The sequence below is a fragment of the Urocitellus parryii genome, chromosome 5 (genome assembly GCF_045843805.1).
Source record: "Urocitellus parryii isolate mUroPar1 chromosome 5, mUroPar1.hap1, whole genome shotgun sequence".
Classification (NCBI taxonomy): domain Eukaryota; kingdom Metazoa; phylum Chordata; class Mammalia; order Rodentia; family Sciuridae; genus Urocitellus; species Urocitellus parryii.
In genome coordinates this window covers 165750059-165766143 of record NC_135535.1, presented here as the reverse complement: position 1 = coordinate 165766143, position 16085 = coordinate 165750059, and the positions used below count along the sequence as shown (strand labels likewise).

Here is a 16085-nt window from a genome sequence, read left to right as displayed (position 1 = left end):
TGAACCAGCCCCAGTGGCACTGCCCTGCGTGGCAGTAGCAGCCGTTAGCACAGCACAGCCTCCCGAGCCCACCTCTGGCGTGCCAGGGGCATACTTCTGAGTCCTTCGAAGTCCCACTGGCCTTTGAGAGCCTGCCCAGATGCTTCTGAGGGTCCCCTCGGACCTGCCCTGCTTTCTCTGCTCACCCCCAGGCCAGCTTTGGGCCCGGCTGGGCCTGTCTCCTCCAGCTTCTGCAAGCTCGTTCCCCTCTTACGATGGAGCCCCTGGACATCAGGAATGAGGTCTAGTTAGTGAGAACCAGAGCCGCTTGGTGGGGGTGGACGGTAAGTGGTGGGAGGAAGGTGAACTGAACAGGGTAGGCCAGCCATGTGCCTGACATCAGGAAGCCCCCCGAGGCCTCCAAAGCATCCCCCATCCTTCTCGCTGTCAGAGCCCAGGGAACGGGTCAGTCTGGCGAGAGGACAGACACTTGGTGAAGCCAATACTTCGCTTTGTCGTTTAATAAGTGAAGAAACTGAGGCCAAGATAGAGGAATGGCTCCTCCCATGGTCCCGTGTCTCACACAGATGAGGCCAGAAGAAGGACCTGCTCCCGGCCTGGCCCACCGCCAGCAGCTGTCAGGGTCCGTCTCCCCAGATCCCTTGTCTGCAGACATGGGGGTTCTGACTGTGGATGGTCAGGCCAGACATGAAAGGCAACTTCTAGGTAACAGAGACAAGGCAACGAGAGGACCAGGAGTTGGAAAGTGCCGCAGAAAAAGGCCCACCTGATGGCCCCACGTCCCCCAGCCTGGAGGCCTGGGGTTTGGGGTGGGCAGAGGGGACATCACAAGAAGCCCCTGCTAGTGTCTCTGCAGCTGCACAGGGTCAGAGGCATCTTGAGCTGGGAATCTTTCTAAATCCCCGCCTGAGCCCCCAAACACTGCTGCGGGGTCTACACTAGTCCTGCCACCCTGGAAAACTGGAAGTGCCTCCTACCGGGTTGCCCATCTCACCACCGGAGACCCCATTTCCACAGAAGCCACGCACTCGTTCACCAAAGACACACCTAGAGGGTTCCCAGCCAGTGCCGCACAGAACAGCCCGAGGACTCCCCAGCAGCCCCAACCACAGGTGGATAAACTGATGAACCCACACGACGCGTTACCCCACAGCCCTGAGAAGGAGGGGTCTGCGGCCGCATCCAGCAGCACGGAGGGAATTTGCAAACACGACATGGGTTTAAAAGGCCAGAGGCAGGAGAGCACATGCTCCTGAGCTCCACTGACACCAAGGTCAAGAACAGGCAAGATGACTCAAGCCGACTAAGTCCAGCCAGGGCATCTTCGTGGCTCCTCCTATCAAGAGGCGGAGTCGGCTCTCTGCCCCTGGATCTCAGTTGGCCTTGGGACTTGTTTTGACAGTTAGGATCCGGCAAAAGTGACATGGTGTGACATACGGAGACTGGGCCACAAGAGGTCCTGCCGTTTCTGACCTTGATGGAACAGGCAGGCCACAGAAAGGAACCACCTAGCTCTCCTGGAGGACCAAGGGGAACTGAGGCCCAGGGAGCAGCCAGCACCAACCGCCAGGTGTGACTGGGGCCATTCGACCCTCCACTCCACTGGAGACCACAGCCACAGGAGCCCGAGGCAGACAGGGAATTGTGAGATTGGATAAGGGGCTGTTTCAGGCCACTCTGTTTGGGGCATTGCTGGGCAGCTGTGGATAATTGGCAGTGGGCTGTTGCAAGTCAGCATAGGTCTGGAATGTTCTATTTCTCGACAGCATGAGGGTTACACAAAGGATGGTCACTTTCAGACGATTTGTGGTGCTCTACATGTAGGATAGGATCTTTTCCACACAGATACAACATGGATGTTTTTCAATAGTAGCTAAAACCAAAACAAATCCCGAGGCTCTCCACCCAGGAGTGGCAGGTGCCGCTCTGCCTTGCCTCTCCACCCATCCCCAGTCCTGTTGGCCTCACTTTCCTCCTCTCTGCCCAACCTCGCTCCCTCACATCTCTTGTTTCCCTTCCCCACCAGCCTTCAAGCCTAAGCCAGGCAGTGCCTCCTCTGGGAAGCCTTCCCTGACTACCTCCCCCACTTTATCTGCCCCTGTGCCCGCAGCATCCTCTGTGACCAGGCCCATCTTCTACTAGGTTTACAGCTTTTACTTCTGTCTCCCCACCTCTTGGAGGTCTCCAAGCAGACGCTGTGTTAGGGTTAGGCAGCACCTGGCCTCTTCTTCCCCAGGTTCAAGATCCCACAACCAGGCTGTGGTGATCAGAGCAGGCTCCAGGGACACAGGGGACTGGCAATCACAAGTTGAGTCACCTATCAGCACCAAGCAGGTGTTCCCTGGCCAACTCCTCCTACAGAGACCAAGGTGAGGCTGAACTTCAGGTAAAAAGAAGGTCTACAGGTGGACATGGGGCTCTCCAATTTGTAGAGGACACCCCCCCACCCCCCCGGAATTATCTATTAAAATAAGATGGCAAAATGGATGGGGTCATCATGCAATGCTCCACTCTGTGACAAATAATGCAAACTTCCCGAAAAGAAGTCAGGCTAGACCCAGATAAGGGGGTCCACCGAAATCCTTCCATGTACTGATTCAGGAATCCTCTCCCACCCCCCTGCACAGCCTCACATGGGTGACTGGGACAGGGTCTCAGCTGACCCCCAATGCCAGGGCCTCAGCTGGGACTCCTTAGGCCTCTTGCCCGCTCTTCGCAGGTCCAGCTCTGTCCTAAGTGGAGGTGTGACTCCTCCAACCTGGCTCCCCTCACCGTCATCTCCGAAGAAGACAGTCTTCTTTCTCCTGTGGGGACACTGAGCTCTGACAGGCCAAGGGGGTTCGGAGACCCAGTGCTTTCTGCCTTCCTCAGGGTCCCCACTGGGTTGAGAGGCTCGTGGTCAGCAGCAGGCTGTCGCAGCCACGCCAATCCACTCCACAGAGGCCACAGCCCCCTGTCCCCAGTCCCCTGTCTTTACTAAGAAAGAAAGCTCCCTGCTCAACAGAAGCACAGCCCAGGCACAGAGTGGCCAGGCTGGGTGAGGGAAGGACATCGGGTCCCTGGAGAGTGGCTGTTTTGAAGCAGAGGTGACAGCAGGTGCACAGGGAGCTGGCTAGGTCACAGCCTAGCATCAGGAAGAGCTCCAGAATGGAGCATCTAGGGTCTCACAGGGTGCGGGGTTGCGCACCCAGTGCCCAGAGGGAGTGGCCACGTGGCACTCTGGGTGCTGTGGGCGTGAGGAGGGAGCTGGACTCCCCCGATGATGAGAATCACCCCGGCTGATTGGTGAACCCACAGCCTGCCAGGCCACTCCCCTGAGGATGGAAGCCTGCGGGCCTGGAAGAGAGCCCAGAAATTTAAATTGTTAACAAGTCCTCCCAGGTGATCCCCTGCGTCTGGGAAGTTTGGGGGAGCACTGGCGAATGACCTTCTAGGTCCCTGTGGGCCCAGAGATGAGTGATTCTGAGTCTCCCCCTCCACGCCACCCAAACCCCATCTGGAAGACTCTGGCCAGCTGGGCGGCCGATCATTAAAATACAAATGATTTCAAAGCTTTAGGAGGGGGGCAAAGAAGTCAGGGGAAGGGGGATTCTCAGCCCATGGTGAAATCAGCCCAGCTCCTGGCTAGCCCCCCTGAGCCCCCAGAGCCATCCAGAAAAGCTCAGCATGGTGGGGGGGGGGCGGTGGCGACAGCTGTTCAGTTGCTGTTCAGTGAGGCCCCGGAAAAGCAATTATCTTGCTCTTAGCAGAGAGGCGCTGGCTTTTACCCGCCCCTTCCCTCCCTCCCCCTCCCTCCCACCTACACACACACACACACACACACACACACACACACACACACACGCAATCGCCCAGGCCAAGATGCTGTGGCTGACTCTGAGCCCGCCTCCTCCATCCCCCCTTCCCAACCCCAGCAGCCTCCAGATTCTCCAACTCCCTCCACCTCCATCCTCTGAGCACATTTCCAACACTTAAATCATTTAGCCAGCTAAACCGGAGACGGCAAAATGGGTGCTATTTCTTAAAAACATACAGAGAGCGTATTAAATTATTGATAGCCATTAAACAGGGGGAAAAAATTAAACAGCTCTCAGATCTTATCAATCATTCATGCAGTTTCCACTGGGGTGTTTTCTGGAGAGTGATCACTTGGGCAGCCCGGGGAGCCGGCTCCTGCTGGCAGGGAAGGCGGTGGTGGGGGGAAGTGGGGTGGGGGCCCCTCTAACCCCCGGCAATTGTGTTCCCCAGGGGTCAGGGGCAGGGAACAGGGGCAGGTCAAGCTCTCCACGAGTACACTCCCACCTTCCCTCTTCCCATTAAGGAAAGGAGACTCCAACACCGCCTTCAGGAACTACCTTAATTAAATCCAGCCTGCTTTTATTAGGCACCTACTATATATCAGGCCTGCAGGATGCACAGATAAACAAGCCTCCGGGCCTTCACGGGCTAATGGGGGAGTGCTTTGCAAGAAAATGTGATTATACTACATTGTGACAGTGTCATTAATAGAGGTCCATGGAGAGGTGGCTCTGAGAAAAGGGGACAATTTCAACGGGAGGAGTGGTTGGTTGCTAAGGAAGACTTCACCCGAGGAGTAATTCTTGGGTGAATTCTTGGGTTGGAGAGGGAGAAGTGTCCAGAGGATAAATGGGGAAAGGCATTCTACGGGGAAGAGCCGGGCTGGGGCCGAGCAGCATGAACGGGCACAGCTGTGCGTGGGTCCCGATCCCCTCCTGTCAACAGCGTACTTGAATGGCCGCTAGTGACCAAGTGGGACGGGAGGCCGGGCCCAGATGGTGCAACACAGAGCAGGTTGTGACCTCAGTGTGTCCTTTAGGCAATGGTCAAATCCAGGCCAGGGGAAGGATGTGTGAGGCCAGCACCACCCAGGTGTGAACAGGCAGGGTCAGGGTTCACCCCAGCTCCAGGGGCAGCAGCCCCCCCCCGCCCCCCACCTGGTAGATCCATTTCCTGGCTCTGACTCAGGACACCTAAGCCAGTGTGACGCAGGCCACGGAGGCTACGGGGCCAAGGCACCCCTGCTCTCGGCCACAGACAGGCCTGGCAGAGCTGCGCTAGGGAGACAGGCTCCCTCCTCCTCCTGAGCCGGGCCAAGGACTTGGGCACCAGGGCTACGGGAGCCAGAGGACACCTGATCCTGGCCTACCTCACCACCCAGGGACCATCCCCAACCAGGGGCCATCTGAGGCTCTGAGGCCACAGCAGCAGCAGGGAGCGCAGAGGCCCCCACCCCACGGCTGCCTCTGCATTCTTGAATGCCTTGCAGAAGCCTGGAGCCCGAGCTGGGAGCTGGAGCCCAAGAGGCCCTGCCAAGCGCGGGTAGCACCCTCGCCAGGGAAAGCTGCTGTCACAGGCAAACATTCTGGGGAGAGCAGTTGTTTACCACCAACGCCGGGCACTGTCAAGGCATCCTCAAGGAAATTAAATCTGCAAAGTTGTGAACGACACAAAGGAACCCCCTCCCCAGACTCCCAGATGCTTCATCCCCGAGGATCGGGCTGCTCCGATGGCTGGTTCTGGGAGGATGCACCCAGAGCTGCAGGAATGGGCGGCTGAGTGGGACAGGGCAGCCGTGAGCCGGAATCAGGAGCCAGGACCCTGAGCTCTGCCTCCCTAGGCCACCAGCCCTCCTGTCTCTGGGACTCATTCTGCTCATCTGCACAATGACAGACACACATTCAGATTCAATAAGGCCTGGTGGGTCTGGTGGCACAGAGGTAACCTCCAAACCGTCTGTCCCCAGAGCCTGCCAGGAACACAGAGAGCCTGAAGCTGACCCCAACACCTCTGCTGCACTCACTGGAGGACTTCGGGTGATGCCATCAGCCTGCTTCCCGTAGACCAGAGTTCGCACCCATACCTTGAGGCTCCCCTGGGTCCTTGTGGCCCTTATTTGGATTACTACATATGACCTCTTCTCTCTAACTCAGATTTCCACACAGGTGCAGGGCCCTGGGCAGAGCTTGGACCCAAGCTAGCAAAGAGTAGCCTGCCCAGAAAGGCTTGCTGACCAGCAGAATCAAGACCCAAATGAGTAAATACAAATACAGCTGTCCCTGCTCAGGGACCAGCCCTGACTCCCCGACACCAGCATGTCCCACTGCCAAATTCCCAAGCCATCCAAGTCCTTCACTCATGAGCTATGTTCAGTCCTAGAAGTCTCTCACACCCTCCATACCCCAGACATTCCACAATCAACCTTCCCTGGACTTTCATGGCCCAGGGCCTTTGCATATACCAGGGATTTCTCTATCCAGCAAAGTCCTGCTCTGGGTCAAGCTCCAGTTTGCCCTTTGTAACTGTTGTGCACTAGACTGAATTCTGGTCACATCTGTTCTGAACTAAATGGGGACATCATGAAGATAAATAGGATTCCTCTCATCGACACATGGCACACAGGGTCAGAGTGAGCCTTAAACTTGACTGCATACAGACTGACCACCCCAGGTTTCAGCCAGCTACCCAGAAACAGTTCATCCTAATAGCTAACCTGCATAGCTCCTGCTGTAATTTTGAAAACCATTCCCTGGATACTGGGTGCGATATTTTCAGCCAAGTGTAGATGAGACTGTATTCTTAGAGCTCCGGCGCCGAGGGAAGGAGCAGGCTTGGGAATTTCCAGGCAAACGCCAGCAGAAATTGGCCACAAATGAATCATTAACTTTTGAGTCGAGAGCTCTGAGTAGCTGGTGCCAAGGTCTCAGGCTCTGGCCTGTGTGGGCCACTTGGCCTCCCTTGGCTCAGGCCTGAGGTCACCCCCCTCCGCCCCTGCTGGCCATCTGCTTCACCCCACAGCCACTGGTCATCGAGAGCCGGAGCCATCTGAGCCAGAGCTGCCCAGATGTCTTATGGGAGAGGTCCGCCTTTCCCCGGGAAGGACTCCAAACAGTGCCCACACACTCGTGTCCTTCTGGAATGCTGTCCCATCCAGTGAGCTCAGCTCTTTGTCCTTCAAGGTCTGGCTCTGGCCCAGCCTGCCTCCGCTCTTGCCCCTGCACCTGGGCCCACCTTGGCCTCATGACCTCTGAGCTCTTGCAGCCCTGGCCATGTCCACGGGCTGCCCTCTTCCTGCCCTGGCCTGGGTGCCAGAGGCTCATCTCTCCGTTGAAACCCCTGCCAGGATAGGGCCTCTGCATCCTCTTCTGGATCTTGGCAGCTGGCCGGGGCGGGCACAGGCTGGGAGGTCACACCATATGGGCTCACTCATGGGCTCCTTCTGCAGCCAGCAGGGAAGCACCTGGGCCAGCACCTACGGGGCTGCTAGGGGGGTCTCCAGCCCACACTTGGCTCCAGTGGGTCATCATGCTTCCTCCTGGGCCTCCTTTCAGGGCCTCTGTGGTCTGAAGGAGGCATGTAACCGGATCGCAGGCCCCCCGTAGCAGGACCGGGTGGTGCCAAACACTGGTTCCTTAGTAGTCAGCAGAGATCAGAACCAACCACCTCCTTCCCCAGGTACCATGCTGCAGCTGGGGCTGCTGGCTGTACGGCAGCCCCTTGGGCTCCCTGAGGAAGGGCTTGGATTCTTCTCCAGTGGGGCTGCTGGACATCTAGAAGCACGGAGGACACCTCAGCAGCAGGCATCCTGCTCTGATGGCACACCATCTCCACGTGCTCACCGGACCAGACTTAGTGGCCCCTCACATGGCGGTAAGAAGCACCATTGCTATGCCTTTCTCCTAGATCCTTCCTCCCTTTGCAAAATGTGGGAGACTACCATTAACGCATCTGCTTGAAAGAAGAGGAATCCCAGGCCTACAGAGATTCCCACGGAGAAGAAGATGAGGTGGTCTACCCAGTCCCAGGGGAGTGTGCGGGCACATGGGGATTCAGACATGGATGTCTGACCCAGGGCTACGTGTTGCCCACACGCATGCCCGGCTCCCTGGTCTCCCATGCTCAGAGCCGGAATAAGTACTGTGAGCACACCCTGCCCCTGGGACTGACCGATTCTCAAACCAGTCCTAGGAGCTGGCCAGTGAGGGTCATTAGTACCCCCTTACAAAAAGGGAAACTGAGGCCTGGTGACCTACCCAGGAGTTTATGCCCTGCTTAAGTCCCCACCATGACCCCATGGGTGGCCATTGTTAAAACCATTTTGCAGATGGGAAAATGAGGAATGAGGGTTCACAAGGGATGGCCTGGTGCCACACACTAGGGACAGAGCCTGGGCTTGTGTGCTGATCAGCCTGCCTTTGGACCACATTTCTCATGTGACCCAGGGTGGGACCCAGGGCCTGGCCTCGAGGACATGAGGGACAGACATGGAGGTGGCCAGGAGACCTGGAGGCGGCTGCAGGTCCCTCCCTCTCCTCCAGCATCTGTATGGAAATGAGGCAGAGGTGCTCAGAGGACAGACGAGGTCATCTCCCCACCTCCTGCAGGACTCCTTTTCCTTTCTGACAGCAGAGAGCCTTCACAGTGAGCTTGTGAGCAGGCCAGGGCCTCTGGGCCACACTAGACACTGGGCATGTGTGTGAGTGACGCCCGTGATGGTGCACACACACCTGCCTGCTTGTTTAGGCACATGCATGAACTCCTGTGCACACGCACAAAAGGCTGTTGGCTGGAAGGCACCCATAGAAACAGGAGGAGGTGGGGGCTGCATGCTTGCCCCCCCCACACCTGACAGACACACCCATGCTCCCACACGGCAGTAAGCAGATGCCCAGCCCACAGATCCAGAAGCAGATGAACACAGACAGAGACTTCTCAGAGGCCATGAGCCCATAGAGCGCTGGCAGGCACACGTGTGTGTACCCGGCACACCTGTGTCCATCTGCTCTAGAGCAGCACACACCCACATGCAGAGCTGACGCAGTCTATGGGCCACTCAGCAGGATGTGAATAGCCTCTTGTGCTCGTGGACGGTTGACCTGTGCAGTCCACTCAGGCGTGGGCCCCGGGGCACGCGCATACACACGCACACAAGGAGTCCTGGTGGGGGCTGGGCCCAGGAGATGTGGAGGGAGGCAGGAGGCTGCTGGCCATCTGCAGATCCATATGAGGAGCCCTGCGCGGCCGCCATGCTGGTGTAGTCAGGCCTGTCCACAATGGCCCCATAAATCAGGAAGCAGCCTGCCGCAAGCGCTTAAATCACCATTCCTGAGACGCGGCACTTAGGAGAAGCTGCCGTCACCAGGCCCTGGCCCACCATCTGCATGGTGGGGAGGAAGGATATTGGTATTTGGCATTCCTTCTGCCCAGGGCACCTCCCACCCTGACCCCCTGCCAGACCCTCATCTTGCTAGCTCACTAAGTTCTTCTTCTCCCCCGTTCTAACCTCCTTCTTCCACACTCAGATGAGACCCCTGAGTATAGTCTCCCTCCCCCAGAAACCAGTGTGCAGGACCCTAGGGAATGGACTGTCAGTTTCTGGACAGGAATACTGTGGTTCCTCACTGGACTCAGTCACTGAGCTCCAGTGCGAGGAAGTCACCTCCCTGCACCTGGCCTTGTCTACGCTGTCTGTTAAGTGGGAATGGGATAGGGCCTCCTGGGGCTCTTGTCCTGGGGATCTGCGGTCCAGGAAAAAGACCCTCTGTGATGCTGGTTAATTATGACTATTAATAATACAACCGTCTGGGTCTCACGGAGGAGTGGGGTGATTAAAACTGGGCGCTGGGCCCCAGCGGCAGAATCAACGGGTCTCTGGGCCAAAGGGTGTCAGCACTAGCCTGAGGGCAGTGGTGATTCCTGGAGGGGAGAGCTGTTCACACTGAGCACACAGATGTGGGGAGGAGAACCCAGTGGGCAGCTGGACAGACAGACAGTGGGGAGCTGGCTCCTCAGAGGAGGAACAGTTGACAGGACTCTCTGTGCCTGACCCCGGGATAAGCCAACCTGGCCTCCCTCTGCTCCCTGGCTCACCTCCACCCCATTCAGTGCAGCCCAGAGCCTCAGCGGCCAGGGGTGGCATGGCGTAGTCCTCTGCCCAGAGGAGCAGTGCATGATGCAATGTGTCGGGGCCGAGGCAGCCCCTGTGACGATCTGGGACTGCACCATGTCGCATCTCTGCCTGGTGTCCTCTCTGCCTGGGCTCCTCCCAGCCTTCTGATTGCCTCCCCTTCCCCCATGGGGCCTGGCACCTCTGCCCTCGCCTGCCCATGGAGCGCTCCTTCTCTTTCTCTGGGTGCACACCCCTCCCCTTCTACACTGGGAACTGCTCCTGACCACCCTCACCTGGTACAGCTCACCCAATGAAGAGAGAAGACTCCCTCCCTGACCCAGGCACTGTGAGCCTCAGCATCCCCACTATGGACCCACGTGGTATTTATGCCCATTTATTTTATTTTATTTTATTTTATTTTTTTATTGGTTGTTCACAACATTACAAAGCTCTTGACATATCATATTTTATACATTAGATTGAAGTGGGTTATGAACTCCCAATTTTACCCCAAATTATGCCCATTTATTAATGAAGATACAGAGACACAGAGAGATTAAAAGTGGCCAGAAGTCACGTGACCAAAGTGGTTAAAACACAGACCAGACCATTTGGCTTCTGAAGTCTCATCCACGAGGCTACAAAAACTCCAAGTGAATGAATAAGTAAACTCATAAGTGAGATTTAAATACCAGAATGCGTAACATGTTTTGAGTTATCTTTGTGAATGGAAGGTGAAGTGGCCAGGAGACGGGTGCCCATGGGTTCAGCCCAGGTATCTGCATTAATTTGCTGTGTGACCTCAAATAAGTCACTTGCCAACCCTGGGCCTCTAGATCCTCATCTGTAAGATGGGGTCAAGTTGGGCTGCCCATCCACTAGCCAGACACGAAGGCGGTGGTTGAGTGGGTACCCTGACCATGAAGAAAGTGCTCTGTGCTGATGGCTATTCATAGGGCAGACAGGATGTCCACCCAGAGCAAGACAAGAAATGAAGGATCAGGCAGCAGGACTGTCCTAGAAAATCTGGGGGCACTCGGCTACCCAAAGAGGTTGAGGGTGAGGGAGCAGTAGGTGTGCACAGAGCCCGAGGATCTCCCCCACCCCCTGCTAATGGTTGTCCTGTGGCCTCTTCCCCTGGCTGCTCCGTCACGTTCTTAAGTCCTGGTCGCCTACGCTGTGTCCAGCCCTGGGTCAGCTGTACTGGGGAGGGCGTGTGGGAAGCACATGGGCTTTCTGAGCTTCAGGGCTATGTGCCATCCCTCTGGGGCCCACGATGCAGTGGGCATCCCCATGATGCACGGGGAACCTGCCACCAGGTTTGAGAACCTCAGAGCAGAGAGGGCTGCACGGTGGGCGCTGGCTGGGCTGCAGAGCCTCCTGGGATCTGGGCCACCTCCCCCACAGGAGACACTTTCCCTCAGCCTGGACCCAACACAGGGATTTCTGCAGCTCCTCTGTGTGGGACACAGTCACCCCCTCCCCATCCCCTGTGCGGAGGATGGAAACCACACGCAGGACAGTCTGCAGGGCTTGGCTTCCTCGGTTTCGTCAATTTCCTCCCGCCCTGCAGACTGCCAGGAGCTCAGTATTTTTCTTGAAATCGACTCACAACTTTTGCTGAAATACATTTATTTAAAAAAAAAAAAAAACTTTCTGGAGTTACCTTCAGTACAAAATGAGCATCATTCAGCACAGATACAGGTTCAACATAAAAGCAAATGCAGGGAGGATGAACACACACCGCTGGGCCGTTACCCGCCTGCTAGGGGCTCTGGTCCCCCGACCAGCTCGGCCCCGTGTTGGAAAGGGATGTTGGCGAAGGTCTGCATCCCAGGAGGCTGTCCTGGACCCAGGCAGAGGCATGAGGGGCCTGGGGAAAGAGGGGGTTTCAATCCTGATCAACATGTATCAAGCACGGACAGTCACCTCTCTGTACCTCCCAGGCAGGCTCAGGGAAGCGTACAGGCTCCAGGGGGTGGCAGGTGACAGCTCTGTGGGAGACAGGTGACAGAGGCTCACAGAAGCTGGCCCACTGGCCCCAGGTCACAGTGGCTGGGCCAGGCTGACGATGGGGGCCTTCTGACTGAACACAAGGTCTGGTGCTCTCTGTTGGCGCTGCCGTGTCTGTGTCACACGGAGTCACTTGGAGCAGAGTCACCCTGACCTGCGGCTGGCGGGGTAACAGTTTTTTTACACCTGAGGTTAACAACTGTGATTTAAGAGGTTATTTGTCTTAATTTTCAGAAATCAGCTTCTCGGGGAAGAGATAACTAACACATCAGGCACGGGAAGCTCATCTTTTAGAAAATATTTATAGCATTTCAAGACAGTTTGGTGGCAATTGGATCCAGCATCTGCTATTTTCCTCACTTTCCACCACAGCTCTAAAACCCATGGCAGTTCACACACACACACACACACACACACACACACACACACACCACAACAACACAACAGCAACCACATCAGTGCTGATAGGAAGTGGGAGCCTGTCGTTTCTTTGAGAAATAAGACACGGTGCTGGCAGGACTTCAGAGCTCAGTAGTGCCTCTGGTTAACACCCCAACATGCCCCTGTGAGCAATACCTACGGCCCAGGCTCAGAGCCGCAGCCAGCGGGCCAGTCCCCAAGGCCATGGTGAGGTTCACGGCCTCCAAGTTAGGTTTGGAAGGGTTCCCAGGCCCGGGACTGTGGCTCCCACAGGAAGCCCCGACAGCGGCAGAACTCTCCCCTAAGATTTGGATTCCAGCTGCAAAGTGGAGACGGACAGGGAGAGAAGGGGCCACCAGAAATCGAAGGCATTCTAGGGCCAGGCGCTGGGCTGGCTGTGCAGCACGTGTATTTACCCCCGATCTGCAGATGGCACAAGTTAGACTTGGTCAAGTCAAGGAAATTTCCAGAGGGCACAAGGGCTTGACCATCCCACTTCACTCTGTTGACGGTCCTTGACGTGTCTTCTATGCCACATTCACCTATTCCCAGAGCCCTGCCAGGCACCTCTGTAGTTCACACTAAAATCCACGACCATCTCAATGCCAAAGTTCCATAACCAAAATGCAGTGTATTATGTGGGGACCCCGAAGACCTTCCATTCTATCCTGGGGCCTTAGATAAAAATTCCAAGGCCCCGAGAGGGGTGAGGACATATTCAGGGTCACAATGCACTGGTAGGTACCAAATACAGAAAACCAAGTCCACTGTGAAAATCCCAAAATGTGTCGCAACTCCCTCTGGCCCTCAACCCCAGTCCATGCACACGAGGGACAGCTAGTACTTCACCATAAGAGGTCAACCCTGCTGAGAATGAGGCTGGGGAGTGACACCCAGGGCTCATGTCCAGCTGACAGCAGACACTGCTCCAGGCTCTGTGGCCAAGCCTTTGACCCCTCTGCACCAAGGCTGCAGCCCTGCTCCCCCACCAAGACTGCCTCCACACCAGGGCACACAAGGCCCTCATCTGTGGTGAACTGGGACAAACCCCAGGCCAGGCCCTGAGGGAGCACCGCCCACACGGCCTGGGGGCAGGCTGGCAGAGTGCCTGGGGAGCAGGGCCGCGCCAGCCCGGGGACCTGGTACAAGCCATGCGGCCACTCCCCTGGACTCCCCTCCCTGTTCTGGTGCCGGTGAACATCTGTATGTGCAGGATGCCATCCCCCCTCGCCTGCCCTCCCCTGAATCCTGTTCTCCTCCGCCCTCCACTGCTCCCATCAACTGCCCTTTGCCCCAGCAACCCAGGTGTCAGACCCTAAAATCAAGGCCTCAGTCACCTCCAGGCACACCTCCCTGTGTGCTGGCTGGCGCACTTCTCACCCCGCCCTATCCCCGAGGACGGCCCCCTGTGCGTCTGGCCCCACCCACTTTGCGAGGTACCGCCTTCTTTCCCTTGGCTCCTGGCCCCCTCCAATGGTTTCTCTGTTGTCCTCAGATGCCAGGAGTGTTCCAGCCCCGGGGCCTTCAAACTTGCTATCCTCTCACCATCTCCTACCCTCGAATTGGTTGTCTCCAGGGGTTCTTGCTGGTGGTCCCTGGCTAATATACACGTGCCACCTGTGATTTCCTATATGGTGCATCCTGCAAGCTGATTATTGCTTATATATGCACTTATTCTGCCCCACCGTGCTCCCACCCCTGTCCTTCCCAATGACATTAACCTGGGAGGATTGGCATATCCTCTGGCTGGCTTCCTGCTTCACATCCAGTAGCTAGAACAGCGGCTGCTACAAAATTAGCGCTCAGTGTGGCCGCAGGAACGAGGGGGCACACGCCCTTGATCTCCTCAGCGCCCCTCCCACCTCCCCCCAGCAGGTTGGAAAGGAGTCCGCTTCACCCACGAGGGGCTCTGGGACATCCAGAGGTGTGCACGTGCTTGGAGCACACCATGGGGGCAGTGGTGCTGACCTCCCGCCCCCTGGGCCTGAGTTCCTTCCCAGGACTGCCCAGGCCTGGGCTCCAGCCAGGCCAGGAGGGCACAAGGAGCAGAGAAGGAGCCCTGAAAAAAAAATCAGGAAACTCTGGCTCTAGCTTTTCTCCTGCAACTCGAAATGTCGCCTCTCAGAAAACCACATCCTGTCCCTATGAGCTGGCCGCAGCCTCAGCTCCGGGCCCTGGGCACCCTTGATGAGATGCCCCCAGCCCCGCCCGGGCCCAGTTCCTTTTCTGAGTGGGTTCTGGAACTCACTGAGCCTGCCCTGAGGCTGGCGGGGGAGGGGGAGGGGCAGGGGGCAAAGCCAGCCTCCTCTCCTGGGAGGGGCAGGACTCCGGGCTGAGCCAAATTCGGGTCACGCTGCTGCACCCACAGCCCTCGGAGGGCTAAAAATAACTGTGTTTACACACTTCCAGAGCTGGGATTTCTGCCTCTGTCAGAGGGGCTCAGGGACTTTACTACAATCCTCGCATCCCCCTGTGCCTCTTCCGTTTGGGCAGGGGGTGACCTGGTCCCACGCACACAAGGAGCAGGACTTTCACAGTCTGCTTTTAGGAGGAGATAAATTAAGGAAAACTGAACAAGCTCTTGATTCTGTGGCAGAGGGGTTTTTTTGTTTGTTTGTTTGTTTGTTTTTTGTTAGGAGACAGGCCCTCCAATGGCAGGAGGTGTGGAGAAGGTGGCCAGGTTCCCCACCACACAGGAGCCCAGCCAGCTTGACCCAAGGCCTCAGTTGCTGTAGTGGCCCCAGGAGGCTGGACGTCAGGTGGAAGTCCAACTTGCAGTGTGACCTGAGGCAGGCCACTTTCCCTCCCTGGTCTGAATGGTCCAGGTCTGCTGGTGATTGACAGCTGCTCCTCCCACCACCTTCTCAGTGGGAAGGGTTGACAGTGCATCTCAGTGTGTGCATTTAGGGCTGGGGGCTCTGTGAGAGAGGGTGCCAGCCCCTGGGTGTCCGTGGCTGTCTCTGTGCCAGATGACAGGGCACACCTGCCAGGACAGCTGTCAACAGGCCACCCGCCTTCCTCCCTCCGTCTCTGGCCTGGTTCACCCGGATGGACTTTAACACCGGAGGGGCAGGTGCCAGTCGCCTGCTTAGAGCGGACCCTCCCTCTGGGCAAACAGGCCCTCCCCTGACGCCGAGGCTCCGACGAATGCCGCACCATTAAGAGGCACGGGCTGCCCGAGAGTCGGCACCTGGCTGGTCACCCTCCTGGGGCTGGAAGTGGCCAGTAAGCCCTGACCTTCCCACACCAAACGTGCCCTGGGTGAGGACCTCAGCAGCCCAGGATGTCAGGCCCCTGGTCTCTCCTCTCTGACCGGGGAGGTCTGGATGACTGGCTGCCCCTAGGCAGGAGCAAAGTCCACCCCACTGGCCTGGCTTCGGGAGCCGCACCCCTCTGCCAACACCCCTCTGGCAGTCCCAGCCTCTGGCAGCGCTGTTCCCATGTCTCCCATGGCCGTCCCTCGCCACCCGGCCTGGGAACCCCCTCCGTGTCCACCTCTCCAGCAGAGTGCGCTCCGCAGTCTGCCTGCACTGTGCACCCCCTCTCCACCAGACAGTCAGTGGCTCCCTAGGGCCAAGCCTCGCCCTCCTCACCCCTCCACACAGGGCTGCATAGGAAGGCACAGGCAAATGTGTGCCTGATTACCTTCAAGGGCAGAGCTCGGTCCTCCTCTCTCCTTGCCCCTTCCAGATTTTACAATCTACAGCCGGCTCCATTCTTTCATTTTTTTGGTACCAGGGATTGA

The 16085-nt window shown here is 57.3% G+C and overlaps 1 protein-coding gene across 5 annotated transcripts in view; it reads right to left on the bottom strand.

The window, feature by feature from the left end:
• The window catches only part of Zmiz1 (zinc finger MIZ-type containing 1), a 215889-nt gene that overhangs the window by 171568 nt on the left and 28236 nt on the right, over window positions 1–16085 (bottom strand). The window lies entirely within an intron of this gene.